Consider the following 12920-nt stretch of genomic DNA (forward strand, 5'->3'; position numbering starts at 1 on the left):
ATAACATTTCATCATTACAAAGATGAACTGATTAACGTTGTTTACAGTTAGAATTATATTTAACCGAGTTAGTAACTTTTTAGCCGGCGGTATATATGGTTACCACTGAGCTAGAAATGGTTAATGGTAATGATTATGCATTTGTTTTATCTGTCTGTCGTTTACTTTATTTACTCTTTTTAACGACGCTTTTATTTGCTTAAGTTTACTGTCCAGATATAAGATGATAATGAATAATGAACTTCAAGAAACGTGGAAGTAAGCTGTCAAGGTGTCGAATGTTTGCCGGCTTGCATCACAAACAATGCGATTCGCAAGGCAAGTTTTATATTACATTTTTTTCTTAGCGGTACGGACTAAACGTTTAAATATTATTTAGGCGCGATTCGACCACAAAGTGTTATGACGTTCACATATTACTGTCCCCTAGTATCCATCATCGTTTCTGGCAAAGTTGATGAGTGAACGCAAGACATACTGGAAACCTCAGAACGTCAGTTAAAACACTCGATAGGGGCTTATCCGCGGTGACACCACGTCACGTCATCACGACACAATGACAACACGTTCCTCCCCAGAGTCAAGAGAAGGAATAAATAATAAGGAGGAGAAGAAGAAGAAGATGATTCGACATCCACAACACCTCCCTGACGACGCCTTTCTATTGTTGGAAGTCATTGAATAAATCTTCCTGTTTTCACCTCCTCTGTCCCTTGAATAAACCAAACGGTCTCGTACGACGTAGGACAGGTAAAGTAAGGGTTCTTTCTATATGTTAAACTTAGGTCATGCAGTCTGTGAAATATCATTATTCTGTTCCACAAGGGTACTTGAGTCGTTATAACAAAACGCATGAAAATAAAGGAAATTTACAGGTTCAGATATCATTATGCAAATATAATGCCTATAAAAATACACTCGGAGGAGGGAGTTAAATAATATGGAAATAACAAGCTTACTGAAATGAACCAAAAACAATATATTCTGAATATACGTAAAACAATTGCGTGGTGATCCGTACGTAACGAATTTAAACACTGCAGGCTCTAAATCAAATTTTCAAACTAGAACACAAATAAATCAGTAACATTAACCATTTTTATGCTTTCAGAGGGAGAACTGGTGAGAAATTTTTTTTATAAAACGCCCTTTTCTGACAACGGTTACAATTAAAATAAATAGCACTTTGTTATAAACGTGGAAGTCAGCAATATGCGAATTAACACAGATTCAAAGTTATTAAAAATAAAATTATACACATTAAATTAATTATTCGGTTTTGTCCGTCTAATCACAATTATATTTAAAATTTAAAATTTACAAATAAGATAATTAAATTATCATTTTATGTTCCACATCGAATAATCGATTTACATTTGGAACATTTTTACAACATGTTTCGGTTTCATCGAACCATCTTCAGGTGTAAAATTATATCAATAAACTTAAAACCCAACTACAAATTAATATTTGATTCACAATATGACGCAATTATACTATCTTATACACATTAAGCTTGGAATATACTGAATATGCAGTTACGGACAACCGACAAAGGGGTAGTCCTCCATCACGTGCTATTAGAGAGCCAGTGATTACGTACGTAACCCGTTTGGGGTGTGGTAAGGTCACAGCAACACACTGTTGAATGTCAGTTCCATTTCACACCACATAACCATTCGCCTTGTTTGGGAATAACACAGAGTGATAAGACAGAGGAGATAGTACTGCTGGTAGTCTAGTCCGCAAGGGGAACTGACCAACTGCAGCTGTTCGCTGTAATCAGGAAAGAGAGGTTATTCCCTTGTCAACGAGAGCACGGCTAGACTGTCAGTCCTTCAGACGCACTAAAGCGAATTGCCTCGGTCCGTCTGAAGCGTGACCCAATGCAGGAAGACGGAATGGAGCATTGCGTGAGTTCGGAGAAAAATAAGACAGCTGCACCACTGCCAGTTAAATCTTAATTCTAATACTTTTTACATGACTGTACTCAATGCTCGTTTATGGATCAAAGCTTGTAACAGATCTGAGTCTTTTTTCGCAATATTCCCTGAGACCGTTTCTTCTAATTCTAATCTAAGAAGCGATGTGCTTTCTTGTCTGTCGTACGTTAATATCGAGCTGAACGAAGTAGTGGCGCCTTATCGAGGTATTCAACCAATACTATCAGACCGTGTTCTCGGAACGATGGATATCAACATCCATAATATTGGTCCGTGTGAAACACACCAGATTCTTGCTAGTTTATTATTAGCAGAGATAAACCATTCAATACTACGTAACTTATATAGTTTCAGTTCTTAAAGCGTCGTTGAATAAACTAACAAGCACATAAATACGAGGCGCGTCCCAAAAGTAAGTTTCCCACTCGTCCCACAGCTAGCAAACCTTATATTGCGCGAAGCGACTGTGCGTACGTGATAGAGCAATGACGTAGCATGGCGCATGCACTAACGGCACTTCCCGCGTTCTCACAGTAGCATCGTTGCAGCTGTTGAAGATGGAGGTTCTTATTCCAGCTCCCGCCGACTGTGAAGTGCGGTCAGTGATAACGCTAGGCCGCACACGGCTCGACGGACAGCAAGTCTCCTGCAGGAGTTCAGCTGGGAGGTGTTTAATCATCCACCCTACAGCCCGGACCTCGCTCCCAGTGATTTCCATCTTTTCCTACACCTCAAGAAATTCCTGTCCGGTCAGCGTCAGCGTTTTGAGAATGACAGAGAGGCGGAGATGGTTGTCACACAGTGGTTCCAATCCCAGGCGGCAGACTTCTACGACACAGGTATTCAAATGTTGGTCCCACGGTATGACAAATGTCTCAATTCCGGTGGCGAATATGTTGAAAAATAGCTGGACACTTGCTGTATCTGTTGCAATAAATATTTCCATGAAATTGTGTTTTGTTTCTGTAAACGGCCCCAGGGAAACTTACTTTTGGGACGCGCCTCGTAAATAGAATGCACTACGAAAATAAACTGTTTGTTGCTATCGATAATTTTTAATGTCTTTGTAATAACTACAAAAGCAACTACTACAAAAACTCCTATGCTAACATAAAATGTCTATCTTATTTTTTTCCAGTTTCTGCTTATCGCAATAAATTATCGAGTTAAGCAATTTTGGACAGACCTGGTATATGTTAACCTCCGTCATGTTTCACTTCTCAGAAGTTAAGTGGCCAGTGCGTCCGATTCGGACTCAGAACCTCGTACAGCCCCAAGTCCAACCATTCTTCCACGCACTAATGATCTCATAAAATACTAAAAGAGAGGGCGGATAGCTCTTAACATGAACTGTTCTGTAATGTTGCCAGTTCTCTACAATCCACTAGTTTCTTTGACAAAATTTAATCCAGCAAGTTACATTACATTCGAACGGCTCATATTTCGAACACCGAGTCATCAAATATCAACATTCCGTACACGCCGTTGCTAAAAAAAATGTCTATGGATCCAATAAACCAGAACTCTTACACAGTCAATGCCAGAAACCCCAGACATCTTCATATTTGCAGGTGAAATCGACCGTTTCATATGCAACCGAACACATTTTGGGACTTGTTATTCAGAAAAATTACGGGCTTGGTAAGTCTTCAGGCTCTCAAATCGTCCAGTATAAAGATGACTATCTTCTGGGATATTGTTCCGTGATCGCCCTGATGATGGAGGCATCAAATACCTCTGGAAAATCTGTTAACTTCTGCCAAGCTATACGGCGCAAAATCCCAGAAGTCATTCAACTTCAATTATAAATTTACTTAACAGCTTCAACATTTTATAGCTCTAGTTTCCGTGTTGGTTCGTAAAATGCTATATTAAGCGGTAATAACCCCCCTACACACAACAATAAAACAGTTATATTTTGTAAAAAAAGTTACAAAAACTATGTTTCAACTTCTATAACTCACATTACTGGTTTCACCTACAATTTCAGAGGTTAGTATGACGCAATTCGTACAAGCTGTCCGTTGACACACAGTATGAGCAACTTAAACAGTCGAGCGAACACATCCACACAGAATGTTTTCTACACTACATCGTTGTTACTTAAACCAAGTCGAAACGAACCTAATCAAAGTTATTACTTCGGTGGGCAGACTCCAAGTAACTTATTCAGTATCATCATCCAAAATAGATCATTCCACAGACAGTTTTGTTTTGCTGCATGAGAAAGGGATAATGTGTGTGGAGTTTAAAAATACGCCGCCAGAAAACGTGGTTCTAATGTGTACAATAGTAATGGGGCAGTGAGAACAAGAAGAGTGGGTAAGCAATGAATAAAGGGAAGTCTTTGTTAAACCAAAGAGGCTAATTTACTAAACACTCACTGATTGCTTTAGTACATTAGCTTAAAGTTGCGTCACAGTAAAACGCTGACTAGAAAGACGGCTTGAAAATGAACATCACAGTACGAACAGCAACATGAGTGAAGAAGAGACTTCTAAATGATGACGGACTGGCGCCGCGGTCAACGCCAAGTGTCTGTCCTGACGTCACCCGGAAGGGCTAGAAGGCAGAAAAGACTTGCCTACTCAGTTACTTCAAAGTCTGGGTATAGAGCTATTGTCAAATAATGGAATACAGAATACGACAGATGAACTTCATGAACTAATTCAATTGGGCGATGTGTGATGATGGAATGCACTGAGATTAAACTAACGACTGCTATAAACAGGTCAACGCTGCAATGCACTCTGTACACTGGCATTATCTGTACATACGAACACTCGGCTGAGTTGAACGAAGAATTCGGTTATTTCAAAGAGGACGCGGACAGTTCGAATGTCTGTCCTCATAAGTGGCCTTTAACGTTGAGTACCGCTAAAGGAGACTGTTGCCGTCGCCGGGGTTGCGTTCCTTCAATTCGCCGCGTTTATAGTAAACGCGTACAACGGGAAACATAACAATCGACATCATTATGTTAAACTGACTCCAAATTCTCCGATGCTAAGCTTGTTTTATCTGAATCAGTAGTTAAACGATCTGATAAAACATGAAAACTATCCTACGTGTTAGAGACCTACGTATTTCAAGTGATTATTAATTACAAATGCAAGTAAAGAGGTGCAGAAAAACGTGTTTTCTACGACCGAACCACATGAGACGGATAAACCATGTCAGATTCCAGACAACCCGATTTCACCTATGTCATCAAACAGAATAAAAGTTGTCGACGTTTAGAGATAAGGTAACTGTTGATTCTGCGTTATCTTCTTCTGAGGACACACAAGAGTCTCTTCTAAAAAACGAATGGTTATGCAGTGATGCAACACAAAAGCTTATACACCCACAATTACCTCATTCCCCTGTTGGTACTTGATAAGAACACAACAAATAGAACACAACATTCCGTGTGTACTGTAGACAAACCAATATCGTGACCTGTATCATCAACGATGTTGGGACAAGTCCCTTTCGAACCTTTATACGTCTCACGCGAGAGGCAAAGTACCCACCAGTAGAACTCGAGAGAGATTATCCAGGGTCCCATATAGACTCCCCAAAACCACGCTAGGGCATTAACAAAGGAATTGAAGCACGTGGTATACGGATACCTCAAAATTACATTTGGTGGATCCAGCCCTGTGGTCTGAAATCTGAATTGTCTGTTATAAGGTAATATCGTCTTAGATTTCCCCGACATTCATTTCCCAAGAGGATGCATCATATGTGCCGAATTTCAGAGCGAACCAGTGACCACTGGAAATCCGATGAGAGATGAAATAATACATGAACTGTGGGAATAGCTACATCCTACGCTCCGGTAAACCAAAACCGCGTTCCTGGTAAGCGTTGACGACAGTGGGCACATGTTTCAATTAAACATGCTTATGCAGTATTACGTGACTGTAGCAATTCGGTGACGTGCATTTCACCAATACCTGATGCACTGTAATTAGTACTGGTGAACAAAAATCACAGTCCATATAATATCATCGGGTCGCAATATTATTTCCAAATGTAAACAGAACTTTTAAAATCACGGATGCTGACAAAGTCCGTCTGGTCGAAATATGTATACGGTTCAAAACTCCAAGCTCTGAGACTTTTCGACTATCTGAGTGTGTATGTGTGTACATACTGTACATTTTCAGTATTTGTCAACAACGTAAATTAAACACTATGTACAGGTTCATACAAATATTTGTCAAGAAGACCGAAGTCGGAAAAGTGGAAACAACCAAGAACCACACACAACGCGAACAATAAAACCAAGTACCTTCTCCGCTTCCTATTTCAAAGCATATCTACAACATATCCAAAGCAACAACTTATTAAAATGCCTTACGCTTTAAAACAAGCGTTTTCATGTATCCCTTTGTCTACGGTTTCGAAAAAAATTGCTTACAAAAATATTCGACTCTAAATATAAGTACTTCAAATTCTTTTAGCAAACTATAAAACATTTGCAGGAAGAATAACATGTACACTTAATTCTCTTTCATCAGTTACGCCTGCCTATGAACTAGAAAATGTTATTACTAAACTACTTAAAAAAATAGTTCCGAAACGTATCTGCGTTATCTTACTACGTTACTTACCGAAAAACGGATGTCTTGAAGTTCTCCACAAAACCGTGACCACCTGTAAGTGAGGAACATAATTATTTTCCATGCACTCTAATTGCTCGATATCAAAATTCATTTCTCTTTCTCACACATGTACATGGAATTCTGAGTTGTGTGTTCGACTAGTTCACACGTATGGGCCTATAAATGTTCATGATCCTTACGGTTACATGATTAACAACTTAGTACAGTTCACCCACAATTAAAAGAATACATACTGCATACACTTCATCACCATATCGATTATAAACTTAATACCATACCGACAGTGACTGAGTACAATATGTAATTAAATATAAACTGGAAAAATTCAAACTTTTTGAAGAATTCTCAGTGTGTCCATCGATAAAGTTTAACGCAAGTGTTACTTTCATGCTCCTGGAAGGAATAGCTATAAAATATGTGTTTATTTTATTGTTTCATGAAGCGATACCTGACTCGTATCGGGATAATCCTGCAGCGTTTGACGGTGAGACATGTAGTTCCAACCGGGAGCCGATAAGCGACACGTTAAACTTTATCGGTGAACGCACTGTATTTGACTAGTCTTTAGCTATAAAACACCGAGAAATACTACCATCGAGTTAGAACCTACGCCACATAATAAAGCAAAATGCTACCAACACCGATTATCTCTGTCCTCACATGCACGAACATGCCATATTCCATATAATCAGTGTGTGGTGACCGTAAATGTTATACTACGAGCAGGAAAATATTCAGGAACTACGAAATGTTCCATTCGTGACTTTTTATTACTAAACTGTACCAGTAAATTTTTATCAATTTCAAAAATACATTTAATGGGTCATTAAAAAGTTAATGAGAGAAGTGAAAAATTCTGTATGTGCAACAGGGACTTATATAACATTACTGTCGGCTCTTGACAAAGTAAAGCTATCTGCAAATAAAACAGCCTGACAAAAAACCTCATCTTTTCCACTAAGATGTAAGCCATTTAACTTGTTCCTATTTTGTTTTGGTCGTCCGACACCAACTAAATACGTCTGTAATTTGTAACAAACTACACGGAGCACAGTCCTCGAATGCAAAACAGTCACTAAACTCAAAAATTCCCCGCCTTTTAAGGAATTCGAAGGTTCATTACCGTATTCACCAGAGCCCTCCAGCCAGGTTAATTGGGTCCAGGCCCTTCGATCTAAAACCAAATTTAATACGCCTGTGTATTTCTGTGGTTTCTTCCCTTTAAGCTTCACAATCAAAAATTCTGTACGCATTTTATACACTCTCCATTTCATCCTCCTTGATTCGATCATTTAAATGTTAATAATTATAAAAGGTATCGGCAAAGAATTTGCCGCATAAATTATGAAACAATCCTATAAAATTAATACCGATTTTACTCGTCATTCAAAAATTGTTTAACCTCAAAAAGTGAACCACTTAAATAAAAATATAGTGCTCTTTGTCAATAAAACACAAACAGAAAGCTCATGTAACTCACACTATGAACTCAACTGCTCGACTTGAACGCCTGCCCAAAACTAAAACCTGAGATAAATGTTTTCAACAGCGTGTGGCCGAAACGTCCACCGCAACTGTTACGAGCCACTCATGAGGGATGTTCGCACGCCAAGTAGTTTGCCCATATCAGTAAAGAATACAGATTGCTCATTATCCATTTTCTTTCAACCTGCTGCTATATTTTTTGTCTTATATTCGAATATTAACATCGGCTGTTCATCACAGGCAAAGTTTCACTCCCATATAAAACAACGAAGATGACTCATAAACGCTGAAAATAAGTTTTACAGTACCGATAAACGGGCCGAATGCCACATAATTTACCCTAAGGTTCATGAGTCACTGACATTTCGTCTACATTTGAAGAGTATTTATAATGTGTCCAGTTTTGCAGTACGGTACAACTGGGTTGTCAAACTGGAAGAGATCTGCTTTTGCAGTGGTAACCGTAACCTTGTGGGAGAGCTAGCGCCTTCCTGCGTACGGTGTGTTGCTTTGAATAACCTTATCAGCATATTACAGACTGTATTAAAGGGCATGGCATGAGGCTCTTGCCATATTCCTACATAACTCCTCTTAACCTCTCTGCCTTTCCTAACCTCTAGGCCCCACTGTGTATCACTTGCTTTGACATCCACTCTCAACCCCACCCCTTCACTCCTAAAACAACCCCCTCATCAGTAAAAAGTGCTTTTACGCTAAATTTACATCAGATGACATAAGGATCTGCGTACATAAATGTGTGTTTCAGACCGAAAGCGACAAAAACAAAATGAATTTTCCTGTGCTCTTTGATAACCCATACGCTGTCATAGGAAGCGGTTAATGTGTCAAGCAACATGTAACTTCTAGTCCCTGGTCTATGTCTTCCTACATACGTTGACGAGGTGCCAGTTTGAAATTAAATTTGCACTGTCCCGAGGGATATTTCAGGAAGAGTCAACAAGCAACCATTGTACAGTCGGACTATTTCCCGTAAAAAGTGAAGTTTATGAACAGACTATTTGAAACATTTATATTTTATAATATAGTACCAATGAGTCATAAGGGAGTAAACATACAAATTCGTTTTGTTGGTAGACCCTAATGCGTATGTATTGAAGTATAAAAATACAAAACTGGAATAAAATATAATTTGAAAATTTTGGAATCTTCATACATCATCCGAAAGACGCTGTCATAAAATAAAATTATATAATACATGTGGCACTTACTAAAAACAATATGTATCCAGGAAATAGCTGCTGCCCTATGTACCTTAGGGACAAGGTCTCGGGTACATGGAAGTACATACCCCATAAAGTGGTGAAGAGATGGGATAATAATAATAATAATTCAATTCAATTCATTTATATAAGTGCTTGACAACAGCCAAAAAGGCCAATAACAGCCAAGCACTAAACCAGAGTACAGGATAAAATATAATAATTAATTAATTTATTTCAAAAATAATAAAAGTAAAACAAACAAATGAAACTAGATATATAAATGTACCATATTAATAATAATAATTCGATTCATTTATTGAATTATATTTCACAAATAAATGGGCTAAATCCGATACCTAAGTAATATAATTCAATTTAATAATTCTAAACAAAATAAATAATACTAAATAATAATTCAATTCAATTCATTTATTTATATAATAATAATAATAATAATAATAATAAAGCAGCCATATATTTCGGACTGGGCATTATGTAAATGACTGCGTATTCCGTACTGAGTACGAACTAAGCGGACACAGACCGATGAGTGTACAGAACAGGAAAACTTCTGTGAACATGGTAACGAACTTTCGGGTTCGTAGAAGACCACCTGAGCGACTGTCAGCTTATGAAGGAGGACTCCGCTTCATAGTTGGACATAATCCGCTTAGCAGAAACGGAAACTCCAGGCAACTACTGCCCCTTCAGGGACGCACAGAAGTTCTGCGTTTGTGTAGAATTTCTTACCTTCATGTAGGCAAACGTTTGTAATACGCACATACCTTTGAAATTCTCTTCGTTACGATCAAGAATATACTCCATTATCTACAATGAGAATACTCATTCATAAGTATTTTTACTTATCACCTGTTATAAAAATATTTTCTTGTTAAAAATAACCATAGGGATGTCTTTTGGGATGTTGCGCTGTGTAGTCTGCAACAAGTTTACCGAAATGTCAAACATACTTAGGAAAAAAAAGCACTACGCACCTCTGAAACGTCGGTAACTTCTACTAGACTACAAGGCGAAACATCTCAGAAGACATTCATCTTTGTAAGAACCTGATATCTCACCAAAGCAAAACTTCTTTTTAATTGTAAAGCAGCTAACAGGAAAACTGATCGAAGAACTTTCTTTACTTCAGTCACCAGAAGCCACATCACAGTGACACTGTTCCTGCTTCATACTCGGACGTCCGTAGTTTGAATCTCGAATGTCGATTGCCTGCTCTTTTTATGGAATAACTTTTATCACGTCACGTCTGCGTCTCTCTTCATCCTTCCACAACTCAGTTCTCAGAGAGTTTATCTTCCTTCCATGACCAAAGCAGTTGATATAAACGTCGACGAAGGAAATGGGACTATTTTCAAAAGGACATCGTGTTGACTTACCTTCATACGTGTTTTCAGCGTTCGCTTGTGCATATATATCCCGATGTCAAGTACACAACACAATACTACTCAAAAACTGATGTGACAAGAACCAGACACGGTAATGCTCATGGGACATGACAAATCCGTTGAAATATTTGTGTACTTAGAACGCTGTCCTTGTAATCCTGGGGTCTCGGGTTCGATAGCCACGGAGGTCTAGCGGTTAGAACGCTGTCCTTGTAATCCTGGGGTCTCGGGTTCGATAGCCACGGAGGTCTAGCGGTTAGAACGCTGTCCTTGTAATCCTGGGGTCTCGGGTTCGATAGCCACGGTGGTCTAGCGGTTAGAACGCTGGCCTTGCAATCCTGGGGTCTCGGGTTCGATTCCCGGCGGTGCCCGAATTTATAACTTGTGTTGGGCAAGGCCGTGGTCTAGGCAACACGGAGTTTTCCTCCGGGGGCTTCCCCGGTTTCTCCGTGGCATCCCAACATTTACTCCATTCACACACAGAAGAAGGCGATGGCAAACCACTTCTGGATCATCTGCCAAGAACGTATATGAACAGGTCCCAGTCCGAGAAAAGGATGGAAGGATCCTGTTCATATAGACCTGTCGTCAGACAGAACACTAAATAATAATAAGATGAGGTGGTCTAGCGGTTAGAACGCTGGCCTTGTAATCCTGGGGTCTCGGGTTCGATTCCCGGCGGTGCCCGAATTTATATATTGTGTTGGGCAAGGCCGTGGTCTAGGCAACACGGAGTTTTCCTCCGGGGGCTTCCCCGGTTTCTCCGTGGCATCCCAACAATTACTCCATTCACACACAGAAGAAGGCAATGGCAAACCACTTCTGGATCATCTGCCAAGAACGTATATGAACAGGTCCCAGTCCGAGAAAAGGATGGAAGGATCCTGTTCATATGGACCTGTTGTCAGACAGAACACTAAATAAATAAAATAATAAAAGATGACTGCCTTCTGGGGTGTTGCACCTCGTCGTAAACCTCTACGGACGTTTAAGAAAAGCTTGCTCTCTAAAATCTCCTAAATAAGCACTGACTACAATTGGTTGGAAATGAATAAATAATCCCAGTTCGTTCAACCATAACCTCGTTAGAATACGTCTGTCCAGTTCCTTGTGTCTCTTCATTTTCTACACCAAAAATTTACATTCGCAAAAACCATTTCGCGCAGTTTGCCAAACTTCTTTGTAGACCGCAGAGACTACCAAAAACAAATCCACGCCACGCCTACCTTCCCTTGCCAGCGAACAACAACGCACTCTTGCCTTGCTGTGGTGGATTAAGATAAAGTACAAAAGGCAAGGATACGAGATTTTCGCTTCTACGCTGCAAAGTTGAGCTTTGGTGTTTACTGGTTCAGGTCACGAGGAGACAGCGTGGTTTTCTTTCCGAGAGAGATTCTTGAATCCTCTTCAGCCGCTAGGACAGTATCCGGTGAACAGAGAAATATGTGGAATTGGCAAAATAGTGACAGTCTTCATATGTTATCAGAGCGATATGGAAGCCTCCCAAGCACAGCTAAAGGCGAAAAACTGTGAATGTGGCTTTCTTTAGTTAAGGAATAAAACAAGAGATGTCACTGCGGTAGTCCTGATCACATATCTTCAAGAATTGCACAACGTTTAGTTCACCTCATATATCTGGAGCTGTCGTCGGGTTTTTTACACTTCCGAATCCTCTGAACAAGGATAAGAAGCCTTCCCGTTGCTGTAAAGTCAGAAAAAGACGCAGGCCTATTCATGGATACCCCATTCCAGGCGGACTTCAAACTTCTGTGAAAGTTACAATTTAAAGATATAAAAGTTAGCCGATTTTTTTTTACGATCCGGATTTTTGAAAATGACTGTCTTCTGGGTTGATACACCATGTTGTCTGGCAGAAGTTTACCGACGTTTCGGAGGTGATTGCTGTCTCCATCATCAAGGCGATGAGCAACAAATATTCATTGACCCCGATGATGACGCAGGTAGCACCGTCTGAAAGGTCGATAAACTTCAACCAGAGTACATGGTACATCAACCCAGAAGACAGTCACGCCAACAGAAAATGTAATTTCGACAGTTGACATTTCAACGTTCTAGTGTTCATACTAGAAGTTCTTTCTCGACAGCTCTGTCGTCTAGTGTGCTTGTTCCAAACCTGCGACACCTGACAATGATCTGCTTGCCCTGTCAACGCCCACCTGATAGGGTGGAAACCAGTGCCTCAAATATTACCAAGCTCTCTGGCAAGTTCGTCTAAAACACGACTTCATTAAG

The 12920-nt window shown here is 39.6% G+C and overlaps 1 long non-coding RNA gene across 2 annotated transcripts in view; it reads right to left on the reverse strand.

Annotated features, from left to right (window-relative positions):
• The window catches only part of LOC147873254 (uncharacterized), an 81686-nt gene that overhangs the window by 51831 nt on the left and 16935 nt on the right, over positions 1-12920 (reverse strand). For both annotated transcript variants that reach the window (XR_015535951.1, XR_015535952.1), the window contains exon 2: positions 6542-6584. This is a non-coding gene — a long non-coding RNA (uncharacterized LOC147873254). The remainder of the gene's footprint in view (positions 1-6541; positions 6585-12920) is intronic.

Source organism: Zootermopsis nevadensis, unplaced genomic scaffold (genome assembly GCF_977971745.1).
Source record: "Zootermopsis nevadensis isolate Lab colony 2312 unplaced genomic scaffold, Znev_1.0 Znev_ptg000020l, whole genome shotgun sequence".
NCBI lineage: Eukaryota > Metazoa > Arthropoda > Insecta > Blattodea > Termopsidae > Zootermopsis > Zootermopsis nevadensis.